General features: G+C 39.7%; 1 protein-coding gene across 14 annotated transcripts in view; it reads right to left on the bottom strand.

The window, feature by feature from the left end:
• The window catches only part of KLHL2 (kelch like family member 2), a 105384-nt gene that overhangs the window by 47487 nt on the left and 36511 nt on the right, over positions 1-21386 (bottom strand). The window contains exon 1 of one of the 14 annotated variants that reach the window (XM_073341547.1): positions 14701-14762. The exons of the other annotated variants lie outside the window; for them this stretch is intronic. The gene's annotated coding sequence lies outside the window, so the exon portion shown is untranslated. Of the gene's footprint in view, positions 1-14700; positions 14763-21386 lie in introns of those variants that run through there. 14 annotated transcript variants of the gene reach the window in all.

Raw genomic sequence — 21386 nt, 5'->3', positions numbered from 1 at the left:
GGTAATGAACAGAACAGGGCAATTATTAAGTAATCCATCCTGTCATCCAGTCTCAGTATCTGGCAGTCAGAGGCTTAGAGACACACAGAGCATGGGGTTGCATCCCTGATCATCTTGGCTATTAGCCCTTTTGGCTATTCTCCATGATTTACCTAATTCTTTTTTTAATCCAGTTATAGTTTTGGACTTCACAACGTCTCCTGGCAATGAGTTCCACAGGTTGGCTGTGTGTTATGTGAAGTACTTCCTTTTGTTTAAAACCTGCTGCCTATTAACTTAATTGAATGACTCCTGGTTCTTGGGTCATGTGAAGGGGTAAATAACACTTCTTTATTCACTTTCTCCACACCATTCATGATTTTATAGACCTTTATCCGATTCCCCGTCACACACTTAGTCATCTCTTTTCCAAGCTGAAAAGTCCCAATTTTTTTAATCTCTCCTTGTATAGAAGCTGTTCCACACCTTTAATCATTTTTCTTGCCCTTCTCTGCAACTTTTCCAATTCTAATATATCTTTTTGAGATGGGGTGACCAGAATTGCACACAGTATTCAAGGTGTGGGTGTATCATTAATTTATATAGTAGCATAATGATATTTACTGTCTTGTCTGTCCTAATGGTTCCTAACATTGTCAGCTTTTTTGATTGCTGCTACACATTGAGCAGATGTTTTCAGAGAACTATCCACAATGACCCCAAGATCTCTTTTTTGAGTGGGAACAGCTAATTTAGACGCCATCATTTTGGGTGTACAGTTTTCCAATATGCATTACTTTACATTATCAACACTGAATTTCATCTGCCACTTTGTGGCCCAGTCACCTAGTTTTGTGAGATCCCTTTGTAACTCTTCACAGTCTACTTTGGATTTAATTATCTGGAGTAATTTTGTATCATCTGCAAACTTTGCCACCTCATTTTTTACTCCTTTTTCAAGATCATTTATGAATATTTTGAACAGCACTGGTGCCAGTGCAGATCCTTTGGGGACAGCTCTATTTACCCCTCTTCATTCTGAAAACTGACCATATATTCCTACCCTTTGTTTCCTGTGTTTCAACCAGTTACTGATCCATGACGGACCATACTTCTTATCCCATGAATGCTTACTTTGCTTAAGAATCTTTAGTTAGGAACCTTGTCAAAGGCTTTCTGAAAGTCCAAGCATACTATATCTACTGGATCACCCTTGTCCACATGTTTGTTGACCCCATCACAAAATTCTAATAGACTGGGAGCCATGATTTCCTTTTACAACAGATGCATTGATTCTTCCCCAACAAATCTTGTTCATCTATGTCTGATAATTTAGTTCTTTACTATGGCAGAGGATGAAATGGATGCATTTGGTGATGTGTTTGGGGTGGATTTCTGAGTGTTGTCCATTGTCTTGTAGATATCTGAGGCAAGCAGCAATGCCTCATAATGAGGGATGTTGATGTATAGAGAGATGATGTCCATGGTGGCAACGGTATTGTTCTAAAGGAGGTTGTTAAAGTTGGAGTTTCTGGAGGAAACTTGGCTGTGCGTGTGATTTGAAGATGGTTTCTATGAGTCGTGATACTCCTTCAGAAAGAGTGCTGTGGACAAAGATGATGGTTCTGCCTTGGTTCCCTTGTTTGTGTATCTTGGGAAGTATGTAAAAGGCCCCTGTGGTGGGTCTGTGAGGGATGAAGTTGTAGAGTTTTTCTTGGGGTTGTTTGGGGAAGGATTTGATGATATCCTTAAACTCCTCTGTGGACTGTGCAGTGGGGGTGTTTTATTGAGTTCTTTATAGTAGGTGGTGTCAAAGTTGCAGTTGGCTTTGTTGGTACAGTCATCACAAATGAGGACTACAATGGCACCTCCTTTGTGTGGAGGTTGGATTTCAGAGACTGCTTAGCTTCCCTCTCAGTGACGGAGATATTGTGGTGAATGTAATGTTTATTAAGGATTTCACAGTTGGTTTTTTCCCTGTTCCAGTATTTAAATGATCAAATGTGTGGTTTCATCCGCTGAGGGGTATCCGGTCAGATGATTCTTTATTCTTATGTCTTTTGGTGGAGACATGGTGGTTGTGCGTGGTGGTGTATTTGTGAAATAATTCTTTGAGGCAGAGTTGGCAAAATAATTATCCTAGCTCTCCACATGTTAGTATGGTATCAGGTTCTGTAGTAGGGCAGAAGTTCAGTCACTTGGACAGCACAGGTAATGCAGTTCCAGTCAGGAGTAGTCTTGATAAGTTGTTGAGGTGTTGTGTAGTATCAATGCAGTGGGTTCTGGTTTCTCCCAGAGGCAGTGTTCTTTTGGTTGTGGTGGTGTTGTAGCTGGTTCCACTTTTTGGTTTTGTGCTGGATGGCTGTCATCAGGATTTGTTGATAGTTTTGGATTTCCTGCACAATCTCCAAGTAGGTTTCCTGATATTTTTTTCCCCAGTGTGTGGGAGCTGCAGGCGATTTCTTATTAAAGGTGGTCCCTTCTGGAGCATGTGAAGTGCAGGAGATGGTTCTTCAGTTGTTCAGACATCCTTCTGAAGAGCTGTTCAGCATACATGGAGCTCTACATAGTGTTCAGAGTGTTATAGGTGGTGAGTTCTCTGGGGATGATGTTTTGTATCTTGCATTTGCTCAGGAAGTAGATGTCACTGTTTAGTTTGGCTTCCTTCTTCTTCATGTTGTGGAGTTTCCATTTTAAATTTTTTAAACATTATTACAAAGATTAAAATGCCTGTTTCTTGAGACAAATACTAAGACAATCACAAACATTCCCCAACCTGAATTTTACAGAGCTATTACTAGTGTACTGTCTATTATTGGGAGGTTTTTTTGTTTGTTTTATTTGAAGACACAAAATAATCTTAAAAAAATAAAGACTTCCGTTACCATGGCCATTTAAAGGCAATTTTGGAACATCATTCTCTTTCATTCCTTCGGAGTTACTGATGCCTCAGACAACTGAAGATTTGTTGTTTAGTCCTGCTTGAACTTATTATTTCTTCTCTTCCTTGGTCTGTCAAAGACCACGTTATTGTTCCACAAAAGATTTATTTCTCACCTGAAGTTTTAATAATCCACTGTAATCAAAGTAATCACCTCAGCAACCAAGTGTTTAATCTGAGGAGTATCACTATGAGCGTGAAATAAACCAAAGGCCAGATCTTGAACAGAGAAGTCTGTCTTCAAGCAGAATTAACAATTCAAGGGGGGGTGAGGAGGGAGGGACTTACTTACAATTTTGCTAAACATTTTTCAAAAATATCTGAGAAATCACCATATCTTTAAATCAAAACTATAAATCTCAGATAATGCCTAATACCCCCCACCAAAAAACAACTATTGAATCTAAGTAAAAAGACAAGAAGATGTAGTCAGTCAGGTATAAAAATAACCTCATTTAAAGTCACACCCCTCAGCTTCCGTAGAAAGGTTCACTAATCACTAAATTAAGAGCTCATTAAAGTGAGCATACAATATATGTACATGAAAATTATAGTAATTAGAATAAGGTTAGTAACAGTTTCTATTAATAGCAAAACCATATTATCGTTCTCTATCATTTAGTGGCAAGGGATGGTGTGATGATGAATTTTAGGATAAAATATGACACTGGAATTCTCTGGTATTTAGGATTAAGGCCCTGCTCCTGCAAGCCTTTATACAGATATTTAATTTTGTGTGAGTTATGCCCTGATACTGCAAGCACTTCACATGTGTTTAATTTTGCAATATTCATAGGAAGTTCTGTGCAAGTTTATCAGTACAGCTGAGCAAATAATTATGTGAATACTTCTCGGGATTTTTAAATAACTTGCTTTTGATCATGTTTGCTCTCCCTTTGTTTTCTTTCCACTAATATTTGAATGACTGTTAAAAGACAGTGAATATTAAGAGTTTTATACTAAAACAGAATTTTCAATTTGCATAAATATTAATATTTAAATGTTTGCCCATTCATTAAAACAGAGAACAGAAATGCTATGAAAGTTAGAAGACCAATCACAATTAAGCAATACCTACCAGATTTTGCATATCTGTAATGAGTTTGCACAGTAAAAGATTCAAAGACATTTTAGTTCTATAGGAAATAAATGCATGGAAGTCTCAATGTGCTCGTGTATATTCCACCGGTAGGGGGAAAGAAGAGGCTATATTCCATCAAATTTATCTAATTAGAATTACATGCTCAGCTCTAGTTACTAGGCAACATGAACAATGATTATATGTAGCTATTTGCAATTCTGTAGAATTACTGGCCCTAAAGCAACAAAGTCCTAAATGTTTAAAATGTTCAAGATATAGACTGTAGCTCACGAAAGCTTATGCTCAAATAAATTGGTTAGTCTCTAAGGTGCCACAAGTACTCCTTTTCTTTTTGCGGATACAGACTAACATGGCTGCCACTCTGAAAGATATAGACATAGATTCATCAGAAGAGGAAAAATTAAGCTACTGCTCTGGTAAATCCATGAATAAAGGATACAATTGAGGAGTAAAAAGTTTTATAGCCCTAACTATGATAAACTGCAGTCAGGATGACATTCAGAGTAGTTGGTTCTTGCCCAAACTGCTACCATCTCACTCCTTTGCAGTTTACTGCTCAGGATGCCATTCCAAGGGATAAGCAGTAGAGGACACTCTAACTTTCTCTACAGATGACATATATCTTTTAATAGGCGAACTTCTCTGAAATTTGCTTGAAAATTTTGAGAAGATTATAATAAGGAAACATCTACTTCAGAGGTATTTTTAATAACCCCTGTCATCCCAGTATCTGAACACTGAACACCACTGCAGATGGTTAAGTAGAAAATGCATATGCATCTTTTTATCTTGTGGTGCTGAAACCTGAAATTGCTCTAAGGTGTCCTGGGACATTTGAATGAAAAAACATTTAGCCATAGTGCACTGAAGAAAACTACTTGGTTCCCTCCTTTTAATTCTCCCTTCTAAATGCCTCATTTTGCCGTTACACTCCTTCCAGAGTCCTTCAGACAGCTAGAAGTATTTGTAAATAGGACACTGCTTTCCATTTCCAGTTAGGGGCAGAGTGTTTCTATCCACCAGGACAGGGATCAAGTTAAGAATCTAAATTCTGTGTTACATTACCACTAGGGACCCCATGGCACCCTTCACTGGCCCTGTAATATATCCTGTTTTATTCTCTGTTTAAAGAATTTATACACACACAAAACTACATTAGTATTAAGATTGCAAAGTCAGACACCCAAAAGTTAGGGAAAAAAAGAGGAGTCCTTGGGGCACTTTAGAGACTAACAACTTTATTTGGGCATAAGCTTTCGTGGGCTAGAACTCACTTCATCAGATGTATGAAGTAAAAGATACAGGAGCAGGTATAAATACATGAAAGGATGTGGATTGCTTTACGAAGTGTTAGGTCAGTCTGACGAGATAAATCAGTCAACAGCAGGATACCAAGGGAGGAGAAATAACTTTTGAAGTGGTAAGAGAGTGGCCCATTACTGACAGTTGACAAGAAGGTGCGAGTAACAGTAGGGAGAAATTAGTATTGGGGAAATTAAGTTTAGGTTTTGTAATGACCCAACCACTTCCAGTCTTTATTCAGGCCTAATCTGATGGTATCTAGTTTGCAAATTAATTCCAGTTCTGCAGCTTCATGTTGGAGTCTGTTTCTGAAGTTTTTTTGTTGAAGAATTGCCACTTTGAGGTCTGTTATTGAGTGACCAGAGATATTGAAGTGTTCTCCTACTGGTTTTTGAATGTTATGATTCCTGATGTCAGATCTGTGTCCATTTATTCTTTTGTGTAGAGACTGTCCGGTTTGGCCAATGTACATGGCAGAGCGGCATTGCTGGCACATGATGGCATCTCTCACATTGGTAAATGTGCAGGTGAACGAACCCTGGATAGTGTGGCTGATATGGTTAGGTCCTATGATCAATGTTCCCTCTAATTTTTGACAGGCCGTGTGCACAAAAAATTTCTTCTGTGCAAATTATTGTGCTTCTGTGCAAATTTTTGTGTGCCGGTGTTTTGCTGTGTGCGCGGGGGTTTAGGATCTGTGCACGTGTCCACAGGCGCACAGCTTAAAGGGAATAGTGCCAATGATGGTGTCCCTTGAATAGATATGTGGACAGAGTTGGCACCAGGGTTTGTAGCAGGGTTTGGTCCCTGGATTGTTGTTTTTGTTGTGTGGTGTGTAGTTGTTGGTGAGGAAAAACACCAAAATAAAGGTTGCCTCTGGAACCTTTATTCAATCCCTTTGTGCATACATATTGATGCAGCCTTTAATTACATTTTTCCACATACTATTTTCCCCTGCCTCGTTCAGTGCACTGGATGTACCCGCTCTGGGGATGAATCAGGGTTATGCAATGAATGAGGCTGTTGGTCTGTAAGGCCCCTTGTTCCATTTTTGCAGAAGCTAGAAGATGTGTCGTGAACAAGGCAGGAGATGGATGAGAGAGGCAGGAAAGAAATAACAGTCTTGTGGTTAAGGCAGTTGAATGCTGCCTTGGAGAATTGGAGTCCGTGCCATGGAGTTGCTGTGTGATACTGGGCAAATCTCTTAAACCCTACTTTTCATTGGTGGTCACTAATTACATGTTCCTCATTTTCTGGGTACCAAACTTGATACCCTGAAATCTGACATGCTGAAGTGCTGTGCACTCACAGCTGCAACTGAAGTCAATGGGAGCTGTGCTTTAAATGTCTGAAGTGCTATATAATACTAAGTATTCTGAAAAATCAGTTTCTAGGCATCTCAAATTGGGCACCTAAAATTAGTTGATACTTTTGACCTTAACGTCTCCATGACTCAGTTCCCCATCTGGGGAATAATAGTGCCTTCTAATCCCAGAGGTGTTGTGAAAATAATTTCATTAGTGTTTGTGAAGTACTTGGACACTATAGTGATGAACATTATAAAATGCCCATGAGGAAATGAATAATTCTATCTTCAAAGCAGGGTTTCAACAGCATACAGTAATTAAGACCTGGGGCCACACATTGAACAATGAGGACAAAACAAAAAATTGCATGAGGCAGGAGTTCTGAAGAAAAAAATAGTATGTGATCATGTCTTTAAAGCTGTATCATAATACATATGCACCAGGGGGCTGAATCCAGATTGGACTACCTTAATTTTAGCATTTCCTTTAGAGTGCTTAACTTTGCTACCTTAATACTGTTCTTTTAATGTATTTTGTGTGTGCAATTTCCTAGGTTTTTAAAAAGCTAACTTAGTAAATAGAAAATTCCATCATGTGGCATCACATTGACACCTACCTAAATCGTCAGCAGGATTAGAATCTTTAAAACCATGACACAGTCCTCTGCCACTTAAGCTAATGGACTAACGGTTAGCAGTAGTAAGTTAGTGCTATTTGGACCAGCACTTAGAGGGGGAAAGGACACTTTCCCAGTGGGTTTCACAGATATTTGCTGACAGCAGAACAATGGTGAGACTCAGATCTTGGGTTCCATTCCAGGCTCTGGAGGGGAGTGTACTCAAATGGGCATTCACTCCTCTTTCTGCCATTCTCCAAGCTTGACACCTTCTCCCCCATTCCCTCCAACCTGTTCATACCCCAGCCCTATCTCTTCCCCACCACCGACTCCTCATCTGAGGCCCATTCTCCTCAACTAGTCAGTCCCACTCTCCACTCCCAGCCTCCTTGTCCAATTAATCCTAGTTTCCCACCCTCCAGAATCCCAGTCTCCCCCACTTCCAAATCCCCTTCCCAACTCCCCAATCTCTCTCTCCACCATGCCAAGCCTCCACTAACTCTCCTCCCTGCCCATTTGCCCCAACCTCACTCGCTCCAGTCCCAGTTTCCCTCCCTGAGATTCTCATCCAATCTCCTCAGTGCTCTTGGCTCCTCTGTCTTAGTCCCAGTCTTTGACCAGCCAGTCTCTGTTCTCTCTACACACACTATGGCTCCTTATCAGACCTGTGTCCCCTCACCCTCACTTCTGCCTCCCCATCCCACAGGCACCCAGTCCCAATCTCCTTGCCTACCTACCTACCGTCTTCACACCCAGCTCTTCCTATGATTTCAGTTTCCCACCCGCCACCCAAACCAATGGCTCCCTATTGCTAGCCTCTCCACTCCCTGGCTCCCAGACAATCCCCGTCTCCTTGTGCCAATATACTCCTCCAGTGCGCTAGGTATAACTTGTTCTCTCTGCATTTGAATTGGAGGACTTCCTCCCACACTACCATGGATACCAGTAGGGAGGTGTGATGGGCTGGATCACAGAAACCCCCTGGGAGCTGCCACCTGATGTGCCCAGACTACTTCTGCCCCTGATTTCCTGCCCAGTCATCTTAGGACTTCAGTGCCCTGCCTGGTTTGAGCCAGACCCACTAGCCTTCTGCAAACCCAGACCCAGGTCTGAACCACATCCCCTAACAGCTGTAGGCTTAACTGAAAGCAGCTTACAAAAGTGTTCCTGTCCTTGCCACTCAGATGCCCAACTCCCAATGGGACCCAAACCCTGAATAAATCCGTTTTACCCTGTATAAAGCTTATACAGGGTAAACTCAAATTGTTCGCCCTCTATAACACTGATAGAGAGATGTACATAGCTATTTGTCCCCCCAAGTATTATTAATTAGCCCAGAGTATGTATTAAGTAAGAAGTGATTTTATAAAATACAGAAAGTAGGATTTAAGTGGTTCCAAGTAGTAACAGACAGAACAAAGTGAATTACCAAGCAAAATAAAATAAAACCCGCAAGTCTATGTCTAATCAAACTGATTACAGATAAAACCTCAGCAGTTCCAGTAAGCTTCCTTTTACAGACTAATTTCCTTCTAGTCCGGGTCCAGCAATCACTCATACCCCCTGTAGTTGTCCTTTGTTCCAGTTTCTTTCTTGGGGGTGGAGAGACGCTCTCTTTAGCCAGTGGAAGACCAAATGGAGGGGTCTCCCACGGGCTTAAATAGACTTTCTATTGTGGGTGGAGACCCCCTCTTCTCTCCTATGCAAAGTCCAGCTCCAAGATGGAGTTCTGGAGTCACCTGGGCAAGTCACATGTCCACGCATGACTCACAGTTTTTACAGGCAGAAGCCATTGCCCACATGGTATCTTGAATGTCTCCAGAAATACTTCTTATGTGGATTGGAGCATTCCAAGATGCATTGTTCCTTAAGTGCTTCTTGACTGGGCACTTAACTTTGCGAATTCCTTTCTCCAGGAACTGACCAAATGCTCGACTAAGATTATTTAGAAATCAAGCCAGTACACAGGCAATATTCATAACTTCAAATACAAAAATGATACATGCATACAAATAGGATTAATAGATTCAGTAGATAATAATCTTTACATAGATATGTTACATGGCATATGTAGCATAGAACATATTCCAGTTATGTCATATATATTCATAAGCATATTTCCATAAAGGCTTATGAGGGGCACCGTCACAGGAGGTTATCGAAAGCACAGAAGAGAGGCTCCCTGCTCTCAATTTCAGTGCTGGCCCCACCCTGGCTCAGAGCAGCCGTTACAGGGAGAGTCTGGCTTTGCCCCGTAACCCTTGGCTGAAGGGAGCATGCTTAGTCACTTTGCAGGAATGGCACATGTGAAATCCTGTTACATGCAAGAGGTGTGAGGGGATGAAATATGCTCAGATGCTCTACAGGGATGGTGCATGTACAGTCTGGCCAGCACTAAGAGCTGAGACAGGCTTGAGCATGCTCAGCAAGGACACAACATTTGGAGATTTTAGCTGTTACAATCTAGCAAGTCTCTACTGAGCATATGAAAATTGATTTTTTTCCTAAGGCTTATAACTTTGCCAAGCTTGGACGGATCTTCACAGGGACAGCAAGAGGCTTAGCCCTGACAGAAGGTCACTGCCTCCCTGCCAAGTTTTAAGTCCTGACTACAAAACTTGGGCAAGATAGAGTTTTAAAAGTAATTCTGGTGACTTTTTTTAAAAACATTGTTTTTTCCTAGCCTTATTCTTAGAAGTGACTGAACAGTTTTGGCTCAAACTTTCCAGAAAAATGCAGCCTGAGTCATTTACTTGCCATGGAAAAATTAAGCTGAAACAGTTGAAGTTTGGCAAAATTATAAGCAACTGAAAACAGTGTCTTACAATGGAAAGTGTCTTAATGCTAGGTGCTGCAACCAGCCCCACATATAATACTTCAGCATTGACTCTCCATTTGAGTCCCGAAGGACTACCACCAGAGATGTTGCTCTGCCACAGCCCGAACACCATTCATGTATGGGTAGGGGGCGAGAGAAGACTTTAAAAATGGATCTGTTTTTGCAGACTGAAAGATTTGGGAAATTTCTGTGCACTACAAGACTTTCTCCTGAACTGCCATATCATACGGGGCCAAAAAAATGTAACTATGCTCCATAGATTGCATTGGCTACAAATTAGTTTTCAGATATAAAGAAAACTTTAACTTTAAAAAGAGCACTGTATGGTTTGAGTTCTGTATTACATTGTGCTCTCCACCCTCCTGTATACAATACTGGCATCTGAGAATTCAGCTAGAGCACTCAGTCACCACTGTATTGTCTTACTCTAGCGCCTAGCATTTGATTTGGTTTGGAGGGAAGCATTACGGAAAGCAATAAAATCATATGGAGTTCCAGAAGGCATAGCTGCAATTATGAAAGTTATGTACCAAGACCCCTGTAGTGCTGTAAGAATTGGTGGAAAATTAAGCGACTGGTTCAAGTCAAAGTTTGGTGTAGGACAAGGGGGCATGAAATTACTGTTACTTTTCATCATGTTCATATAGTAAAGATAAGAATGGTAGATGAGTGGGAGGGCATGATACTGGATGATCTACAGTTAAGCTCTTTAGCTTATCCAATGATATCATACAACTGGAGACCTATTTGAATTAATGATACTCTTCACTACCTTGGAAAATTGTGTAGTCAACTTGGAGTTAAAATAAATGCCAAGACAACAGCAGTTGCATCTTGGAAAAGGGATAATAGATAAAATGTTGAAACGAGGCAGTGAAACCATAGAACAAATACAATCTTATGTGTATCTTGATCAGTGCCGATCTTTCCCTCAAGAATGAAGTTAAAAGGCGACCTGCTTTTACAAGCATTGCACAGAAGTTGATGAAATTATAGACCGAAAAACATTGTGTTTGGTAATAAAGTGAAAATTTATCAGACCAGCGTACTAACAATATTATTCTGTGGTCTGAAAGCAATTGCTTTAAATACAGATATCAGAATGCTGGAGGCAGCAGAGGGAAGAGTTCTCTGGAAGGTGGCAGGTAGAAAGTGGAATGATTTTAAAACAAATGAAAAATCCAGGTATGCGATTGGCTGCAGTAAAAAGATTATGATGGTGGGGACACTGTAGAAGACAAACAGATGATAGGATGCCAAAGAAAACAATGCAAATACAACCAAAGTCAGTCAGATCAAGAAGCTGACCACCACCTACGTGGCAGGCCATTGTATGCCTGGACACAACCAGGCTGGGTTTAATGGAGGAACAAGCCATGAACAGGAAAGAACAGTGATGCAGTATTTCTCCCGGTGTCTGTAGAGATGCTTTGAGATGAGTACAAGATGAAAAAGAATAGCACCTACAAGTCTCATTAATTACCAGAACCCAGACTGTGCCAGATGCTGTACAAACTCAGAACAAGGAGACAGTCCCTTCCCCAGAGAGCAGCCATATACTAATCTACATCTAAGTACTCTAATTTCCATTGTTCTTAATTACCCTTTACTTGCTTTAAGATTTTTTTTTTTCTGTGGATTCTGGTCCCACCCCACGCATACTCTCATTCTAAAGTTACTGTATTTAATATTCCCAAGCTCTAGTTCAAACAGAAATTATTTCAGGGAAGTTCTATGGCCCGTGGTATTCAGGTGGTCAGTTCACTGTGACCATTCTTAGGCTTAGAATCAATGAAGCCAATAAAAATGGATTTTAACTTTCGTATCACAGGAAAACAAACATTCTCAAATATACTTGGGAAGCAGACATAGAAACTTAAAATCAGTAATGATTTTTTGGGGCCATTTGGACAGCCTCTCACATGGAAGATGACAAAGGGAAATGGCAACAGGGATTGGGAACAAGATTCTATTGTTTTCAAAACTTAAATTCCTCCCATTTCTTGGCACATTTTACCTGCCCAGTTCTTTTGCTTAAGATACATTTAAAAGTGCCTTACATACAAAACAGAGACCTTAAAATAATAGTCAAAGCTGGGCTTCTTATTTACTTTAAAAATGCTCACAAATGAATAGCATGATAGGTGCCTAAAAAATACAAACATGACATCCTTCCTTTTATCACCATGGGCAGGAGACAAGTCTGAATCAGCAATACTGGTGAAAAATTAAATAAGACGAGTTATCTTATATGAGTCCCAATGCTCCACAGTCCAAAACATGAGTGCCCTACATATAGGGTTACATGCCTAGTAGTCTCAGATGAAGAGATACTCATGACAATACTGTGACTAGTGAGATATCATTCACGCTTAAGAAAGGCAGGTCTCCAGACAGAATTCAGATTAACTGATGAGTGTTTGTATGAATAGTTGATTGCACCACATCTGAACAATGAATCAATACAGGATTTTCCCCCTGACTCCAGTCTTCACCTGAAAAGCTATTTAGGAGGAATTTTGATCTTGTGACCTCATTAGGCTGGCTAAATATTCTCAAGCTCTAGATAGGTGTTTAACCTCAAACTCCAAGAGCTGTATGTGTTTCACAGCTGGTAGCAAAGAGTTAGAAATGATGGGGTTAATAGCATAGTGAGTAACAAAACAGAAGTTTGTTGTCAAGAAATTCTCTTCCTATGTAAAAATAACTGTTTGGTCTGATCTTGAATTTCAAAGAAAAACCTTCTGAGTTCGAAGTACCACCGCATTCATGTACTGTTAAAATGAGACCCACTACAGAGAACAGTGGACAAAAAAGCCTACAAAATCTAATTCTTAAAGTATTCAAACTCTGTACTTCCAATGGTTAAATAGTCACAAGCTCAGAGAACTGCTTTTTTTTTTTTAAGCTAAACCTGAAATATAGGTACATATTTCTGACATATGAAGAGAAAAAAAGAGCTGCATTAAGACCAGGAAGGGTTTGTCCAGATTATGAAAAGAAGTTAAGGTTAGGCCAGGGTTAGCAAATACACTTAAACCAGCTCCAATTTAACCTGAGTTTTTAATCCACACCTGGAGAAACCTGTAGTGAAACTTAACTTTTAGTGAAATGGGTGGTAAATACACATTCACATTTTGAAATTGCAGTTATATTTCACTGCTGCCAAATATATTTATGAAAAAATTACAAAGCACTTGAAGTATTTAAGAGCTGCATCTATGGGAATAATAGAAGTGTTACAAACTTTGCAGTTCATCTCTTTCAGCATTTATGTCTGATAGTTTATCCTGGCATCTTTATTGAACATTTTCAGGGTACCACCCATGTGCCGGATGCACTGGTGTGGTTTTAAAAATACATGTATGAAAATGCAGCATTGGATTTAAAGCTGTGCAAGGAGCACAAAGATTAGAATGAGAGCGCTAAAGGACATGTTTTATAGGGTTGCATGGTATTCTAAGTCATACTGCTCTCACTGATTTAATGGCAATTGGACAGTAGCCCCTAACACTACAAATGTATCCTTAAGCGTAATGAGCCTTACGAAATTCAAAATGGACAACAGCCTTGAAATCCGTGAAAGTCTCAGATAACTGAACAAAATACAGTTCTAGGGCTTGTCTGTCGGTAACGTGCAATACCTTTCAGTACGCATCAGCAGGATCTACATGGGGCAGTTAGAGCACATGCTCTATTGCTCTACATTTCACACCCCTCTAATTCACACTACAGTGATGTACAACCCCTTATTTCCCAACAGTTTTGCTATACAGCAGCCACAGTATTTACAACATATTATTGTTTCAGATGTACATAAGCATTCAGCAAAATACCAAAATAAAAGATAATTACAACCATACGAAATGCTATAATAAATATTAACATGGCGAGGACTTGGACATAAATGTTATCTCACTAACCTGGAAACTAGAAGCCATCGTGGTATTAAGGAAAGCAGTGAGTGTAGATACTTGCCTTTTAGTTATTTCCTAAAATACATTTGTGTAACATTAACAGTCCATTGTAGGTCACCCAAAGCAAGAGTTTAGAGTTCTTGCTCATACTGTACTGCAATACTTGAAAGATTACAAAACGTTGTAAAAAGCCCCTGCAATTCCTTAGGAACAACAGGCTGATTTTAAGATAAATTCACAGTCTGAATGGAGCTACCAGGGTTTCTCCAACCAGAGATTGTAATGGTTCAATTAAATCAATCCTACAAATACAGGACCTAAAATGCTAAAAAATTTCAGTGCTGTGGGAAATTCACCTTCCCCTAAGGGCTAAAAAATATAGTTCAGACCGAAAGGGTGCTAGCGTAAGCCACACTAACAGTATGTATCTCTGTCCGTCTCTAGAAGCTAGTCCACATTAGAGGTCTCTGAATCAGTTGAGGCTTCCGTCTAATGGGTTTAGTCATTTAGAAGCTCAGGCTTTCAGTGAGGTAGGTCCTAGTTTCAAACCCTTCTAATGGCCCAACTGGGTTTGTTTATATTAACACTTATTGCTAACATCATATTTTTATGCATCACTAATTATAACCCTTTCTAAGGGCTAGAAAATCTGAAAAAGCAGTTAAAATGTTTATCATCTGTTTATGGTAGCACCTACACTGTGTTAGGTGCTTCTCAGATGGTCAAGAACAGTAGTCCTTGCCCCAACGACCTCACAGTCTAAGGAGACAAAGATTAAGGGTTAGTTTCAAATACAAATCAACACATTTCACTACTGATAGCACGATGGAAATTTGTTTTTTAAGGATTTAAAATTTGAGAGGCCAAATGATTTGCAACTCATCACAGGCAAAAAATAGCTCTATTTTTTCCATTTGGGCAAAAAGCCAACACAACACTGCAAGTCCACAACTATATCTTCAATAAAGCATGTTTCAAACATGGTTATTTTTATAGTGTAGGCAGAGTTGGTTGTAATTAACAAACTTGTTTCATAATTATAATTGAGTATTTGTTATAAGCCTTTAAGTAAAAAAGCATCCACTATAGCCAGCAAACCCCAAAGTCTGGACTGAAACCCCAAGGCATCGTTAATTCAGACAGTGGAGTACAGCACCAACTCTAGCTGATGTACATTTCTCCCCCACCACACCACAGGTGTATGAATCAGCTAAATCTCCCATTTTTATAGTAATACAGATTCCAAATAGCAGGGTAGTAGAAGTGCTTAAAGCTAAAATACTTTGCATGTATGCTGCTTGTCTTTCAATGCAGAAAGAATGAGTCAAGATCAACATCTGTAATAGTGGGTGGGTGACATCTGAGCAGGCTAAAAATACATGTTGATAACCACAGCACACAAAGCTAAGACCAATACTTTACATTTCATCCAGGAAAGCTTTCAGCTATCATTCATATAATCTGCAGTGGATCGTGTCTAAATTCTTCTAGGAGACATTTCCTTGCAAAATTTCTAGAAAAAGGATTATTTTTAATGACACTTCACTGACAGTAAAGGGTTGTTTAAAAATCAAGGTATTGTTACAACAATCTAACAACCAAGGCTGGGATTTTCAAAGGATTTTTGCCTTTGAAAATTCTCATAAGTAAATGAAAATTAAAGTAGCGTACGATTATTATAATACATTTTCAGAAGGTAGCTACCACTATGGAGAAAGGATTTCCTCTGATTCCTGTGAGTTCCATCCTTGGCACAGATAAGCATTGTTGATTAATACATGTGGTAAGGTGGGTCAGGGAAGAATACATGTTCTCTTCTGTAAATGTAAGTTTACCATTCTAACAAAGCACCTTGAATTTAACCTGAAATTGGACAGTCAGTGCAGAGTGAGAAACACAGTTTTAATATGCACTCGCTGGTATGGACACAGAAGACAGGAAAATGCATTATGTATTTGAAATCTTCTAAAGGTGGCCATTCAAGAATGGCTCCAAGTAGAATTATTGCCAAGAATTAGATAAAAAGGTATGGATGCCCAGGGCAAGGGTCATAGATGAAATGAAAGGACAATCTTTCAGACAGTCACACGGATGGGGCATTTCTGCCAACGATGCAACTTGGAAATATGATGACTCTAGTAATATCTTAAGACTGAAGACCACCTGGACAATGGGTGAACTTAGCTGAGGAAGCCAATTACTCATACAAGAGGTCTTCTTCAACAGTATCCAGTTAAACAGCAACTGGGTAACAGGAAAGTGGCATTGTGATGTTGCACTCTGTATGATTTTATGAAAGTATGCTGATGAGTGTGAATATAATAACTAAAATATTCTTTTCATGCAAAAGGTCTCTTGTAAGGTATCATTACAAAGCTTATAATCTACTGAGTGTGGTCATCCTATTTGTATAAATGTATCACTCTTGTATCTGAAACTAGAAATATGAAATATAACTCTGAGGTCCTATTGTAGTTATGCAAAGTGTGGGCCATTAATGGTGGTTTGGAATCTTAATGGCTCTCATTAACCAGGACAATTGACTGTAGATGGTTGTTTAACTTGTAAGTCTTCCTGTATACCTGTGTGCTGGCAAGTAAGTAATGAAGCCTTACAGTGATATGTGATCATGTCCTGAACTGGAATCCACCTTTAACCTGGTGCTTTTCCACTGAGAAGGAGGGGTGGGAACCCAGAGGGACAAACGATTCCCACCTTATGCAAAAGATATATAAGTGGGTGGAACAGAAAAAGGGGGCAGCCATCATGAGAAATCCCCTAGCTACCACCTGAGCTGGAACAAGGGCTGTACCAGGGGAAAGGATTGTGCCAAGACTAGGAAGGCATCCAGTCTGTGAAAGAAACTTATTTAAACATCTCTGAGGGTGAGATTTTATCTGTATTCAGTTTTATTACTGTACTAGACTTAGACTTGCATGTTTTATTTTATTTTTCTTGATAATTGACTTTGTTCTGTCTGCTACTACTTGGAACCACTTAAATCCTACTTTAATAAAATCACTTTTTACTTATTAATTAACCCAGAGCATGTATTAATACTTGCGGGGGGGGGGGGCGAACTGCTGTGCGTATCTCTCTATCAGTGTTATAGAGGGCGAACAATTTATTAGTTTACCCTGTATAAACTTTATACAGGGTAAAACTGATTTATTCAGGGTTTGGACCCCATTGGGAGTTGGGCATCTAAGTGTTAAAGGCAGGAACACTTCTTAACTTGCTTTCAGTTAAGTCTGCAACTTTGGTGCACATGGTTCAGACCCTGGGTCTGTGTTGGAGCAGACTGGCATGTCTGGGTCAGCAGGACAGGCTGCTGGAGTCCTAAGCTGGCAGGGAAAGCAGGGGCAGAAGTAGTCTTGGCACATCAGGTGGCAGCTCCCAGGGGGGTTCTGTGATCCAGCCCATCACACGCATGTCTAGTGGAGAGGGCATTGGACTGGGAGTCAGACTTGTGTTCGTATTCCTGACTACTACAGGAGTTGCTGAGTGGGCAAGTCACTTGACCTCCTTGTCTCTGTCTCGCCTTCTGTCTGAGTGGTCTAATTAGACTGAAGATTCTTTGGGGCAGGGACTGTCTCTCAACAGTGCTGGTACAGCACACAGCCCAGTAGAGTCCCAATCTTGTTTGGGGCCTTTAGGCATTACTGTAATACAAATAACAGGACAGTTACAAAAAGATTCTGCGAGCTATTCTATAATTTTAGTTTCAGTAAAACATTCTCAAAAAATGGCTAAAATTTGCCTTTCGTCTGATAATCAAAGCTGTTCCACCCTGGCAAATTGCCTGGTGGAGCATCATTCTGCTGAGAGGAAAGCTTTTTGCTGATGCATTTTTTGGGAAAGTACCATTTCATGTGATCTGGAGCTTCTTTTTACCCACTATTCCACTTACACCCACCTTTTAAATCATTGCTAGGTGGCTGACATCTGACTGTAGGAATTCAATGCTTCTTAATTAGTCTCAGTAAAGCCATTAAATCAAGATGTTACTGGACAACAACATACAAATAACTACACCAGATCAGATCAATGGTCTACTTAATCCAGTATCCTGTACTACATGCTTAAAAGGAAGATGCATGCAACTCCAAAGCCTGCCCATTGGAGAAGTTTTTTCCTAAACCATCTGCTAGAGTGTCGCCTTGAAGCATGATGGCTCATAATACTTCTAAAAGCATTTTCATTCTACCTAATGTAATAAATGAGGTTATTATCCATATGTTTACTACAGTTCTGAATTCTAGGCAGCTCTTGACCTGAATATCTTGTAGCAATATGTTTCACAGGTTAATCATACATTGTTTAAAAAAAAAGTCAAGCTTTTAATTGGTTGCCTCTCTCTTTCATTGAATGAAATATTCTCATATCGTGAGAGGGTAAATAGAAACCCACGGTTCACCTTTTCAATACTAGACATATACTAGATATTTTGCATCAATCAAGTCCGTTCTTACTCATCTACTCTCTAACTTAAAAAGATACTCATCTTAAATCTCTCTTTATTTTGAAGTCGTTCCATGCCTCTAATCATTTTAATCACCAATCTATAAACCTGCTATACTTTATTTGAGATCAGTTTATCACTATTGAACACAATATTCCAAGTGAGGGCATAACACTGACTGACTTAATAAAATTAAGTGTTTTCTATCCCCCCTTTTTTTTTTAAACTTTGTTTTTTTAACCACCACATTGAGCAGAGGTTTTCACTAAGGTATCTGCAGTGACACCCAGGCTTTATTCCTTCGTGGTGACAGTTATTGCAGAACCTAACAATATACCTCCAAATAATTCAAATTATTGCTTCCAACAGTAACATTATCTTGGATTTCTCAGTATTGAATTTTGTCTGCCATCCTGTTGCCCGTACACCTTGCTTTAGGAGGTGCCTCTGAAGTTCCTTTATTTTCTCTTTTGACTAACCTACATAATTTTGTCATTTGCAAATGTTACCACCCCATGTGTACACCCTTTTTCAAATGTAATATATTAAAAATTAGCCCTATTTTGAAACCTCCTGGCACCACCGCCTTTTGCTATGGTGAAAATGACCATTTATTCCTATGATCTCTTCTGTTTAAATCAATTTTTGATCTCTGAAAATACTTTACTTCTGACCATGACAACTGATGAGATTGTGTCAAAAGCTTCATTGAAATATTCTCCTTCCGATGGTTCTCTTTTATCCACTATTTCAACAATATGCTCATAGAATTCTAGTAGATTTCAAAGACACCATTTTCTGTACAGAAGTTGTTCAAATTTGCTCCATCGTAGCTGTTAGAGGGCTTTCCCTTCACACACACACACACACACACACACCCCCTCACCCCCTTGGTTCTTGTCATGCAGACAGAAAGCAGAAAACCAGAAGTCCAAAGTGCAGCCAATGCAATGTTTATTGGGATTAGTTCCAAGCAAACATATCCATAGCTCTACTTGCCGGCAAGTCTGTTTTCCAGTATTTCATTTTAAGCTCTGACACAACAGAGCATTTTACCCCCTTGTCTACCTTTCCAGCTCTGATACTGCAGAGCCTTGCCCTGTGTCCCGCTTCTGTATTCCCCCCTCCACATTCCCATTTCCCACCTCCTCCTTCTTAGCAGGCCCAAATATACCTGCAATGCATGCCCACAGTCCACCCCTTTTGTACCCCATGGGAGGGCTAAGGAGTGAGGTTGTGCTACGGTCAGGGACAGGCATTTCGTTGGTCTTTTAGTGTTTTATTCCTTCCCTCCAATCCCCCTTTGCCTTTCCCAACTGGTAGCTTGACCTTGCCTTGAGATTTGAGGCAATCTTAAAGTGTGCTCATATATTACACTCCCATCACACCTTGTAACACTGACTGCTCTTATTTGTTCCCATTGCACTAACAAACCCATCTAACTAGGCAAAAGCAACACACACAGTCTTTTGTTCTTTGTTTACACATATTAATATAAAATATTAATATTTTAATTTTAATATAAAATATTAAAAAGTAAAACCCAAAATTCTATCCCAGGCTAACAAACAGACCTATATACTAACAATAGCCTGTTCATCTAGGTGTTTTACAGTTCTATTTTAAATTCTCTTCTCTACTAGTCTACTTCACACTGAAAGAATGCTCACTTGTCTTTAATTCCTAGGATCACCTGCAATGCCTTTCTTAAAGTTAGATACAAAAAGGTTATTGTTAGTCCTTTATAGCACTATTAACAGATTACATATTTCTGTTAGTATCTCAGACACTTCATTCTTAGAAGTTTCTTCAGTAAATCAATAAATTCTCCACAGATTGTTGCATGAAATACGAAGGGCTCATTGCATAATACAGGTTTGGTGCCACACTGTGCAAGAAGCCTTGATTATTTACTCTAAAGGATAAAGCAGATCAACATTTCCATTGTTAGGAGAGTAGCCCAAAACAATGTGGAAAAAGTTCCAGCAATACCCAAGGGCATGTTAGCTTTCCTCATGTGAAATGCATACTTTTAAAGATTATTTCATCTTGTTACAGGTCACTGGCAAAGCAAAAGTAAAAAGAGTAATACTTTTACTCCCGCAAGCAAATCCCTTCCCATCGTCAGCTGTGAGTGAGCTGGGGTTTATTTTCAGCACTGGCATTCATCACCACGCCAAAAATCCTGAACTCCTTTAGTAAGATGTTACCCAAACTCTTACACAAACAGTAATAGACAGGAGAGTGACAGTATTAATTATTTATAGTTTACTTGTGCTGCTGTAATAACTGGGCCTATATATTTACCATAATTCTGAACCTAACTGTGAAAAACTGAATAAAAGTTCATAAAGTGTCACAATAACCTGTAACAAATGTTGATGAGAAAAGGTGCACAAGGGAGTCAGAAAGACTGAGTTAGTCCAAACCAAAAGTCCTATTGCTATAACTCAAGAACTATTAAGACCATGCCTGGTAAACAGGAGAAGTGTGGGACTGGAAATTAATGAAACAAAACTGCTGTGTTGGAAATTAGGCCTAATTGGTGGACAAAGTAATGAGAGGATGGGCTATACCGCTATCATTCCCTTTTGGGGGTCCTTTCAAAAAAAATAGGCGGGGGGTGAGGGGGTTGGGTTACCGCAAATGCTGCATGACTGAATGAAGGGGAAGGAGTGAGCTTCTCCTTCATGGCTGCTAACCCAGCTATCCCATGGAACCCTGTGATCCAGTGCGACACCACTGTGCTTTCCTCTTTGTGACCCTAAGAGATGTCCTAACCAGACTGGACCAAAAGAGAGACCCAGATGACACCACCTCCTCCACTGGCTCCAGTTGAATCCCACCCATCACCTGGCATGTCAGTCTTTGCAAATCCCACTCCCTTATGTCCTTTTCTCCCCACACCACCTTTCTTTTTT

This window comes from Lepidochelys kempii, chromosome 4 (genome assembly GCF_965140265.1).
Source record: "Lepidochelys kempii isolate rLepKem1 chromosome 4, rLepKem1.hap2, whole genome shotgun sequence".
Classification (NCBI taxonomy): Eukaryota; Metazoa; Chordata; order Testudines; family Cheloniidae; genus Lepidochelys; species Lepidochelys kempii.
The sequence above is the reverse complement of the archived record's forward strand: the minus strand, read 5'-3'. Positions and strand labels throughout refer to the sequence as shown.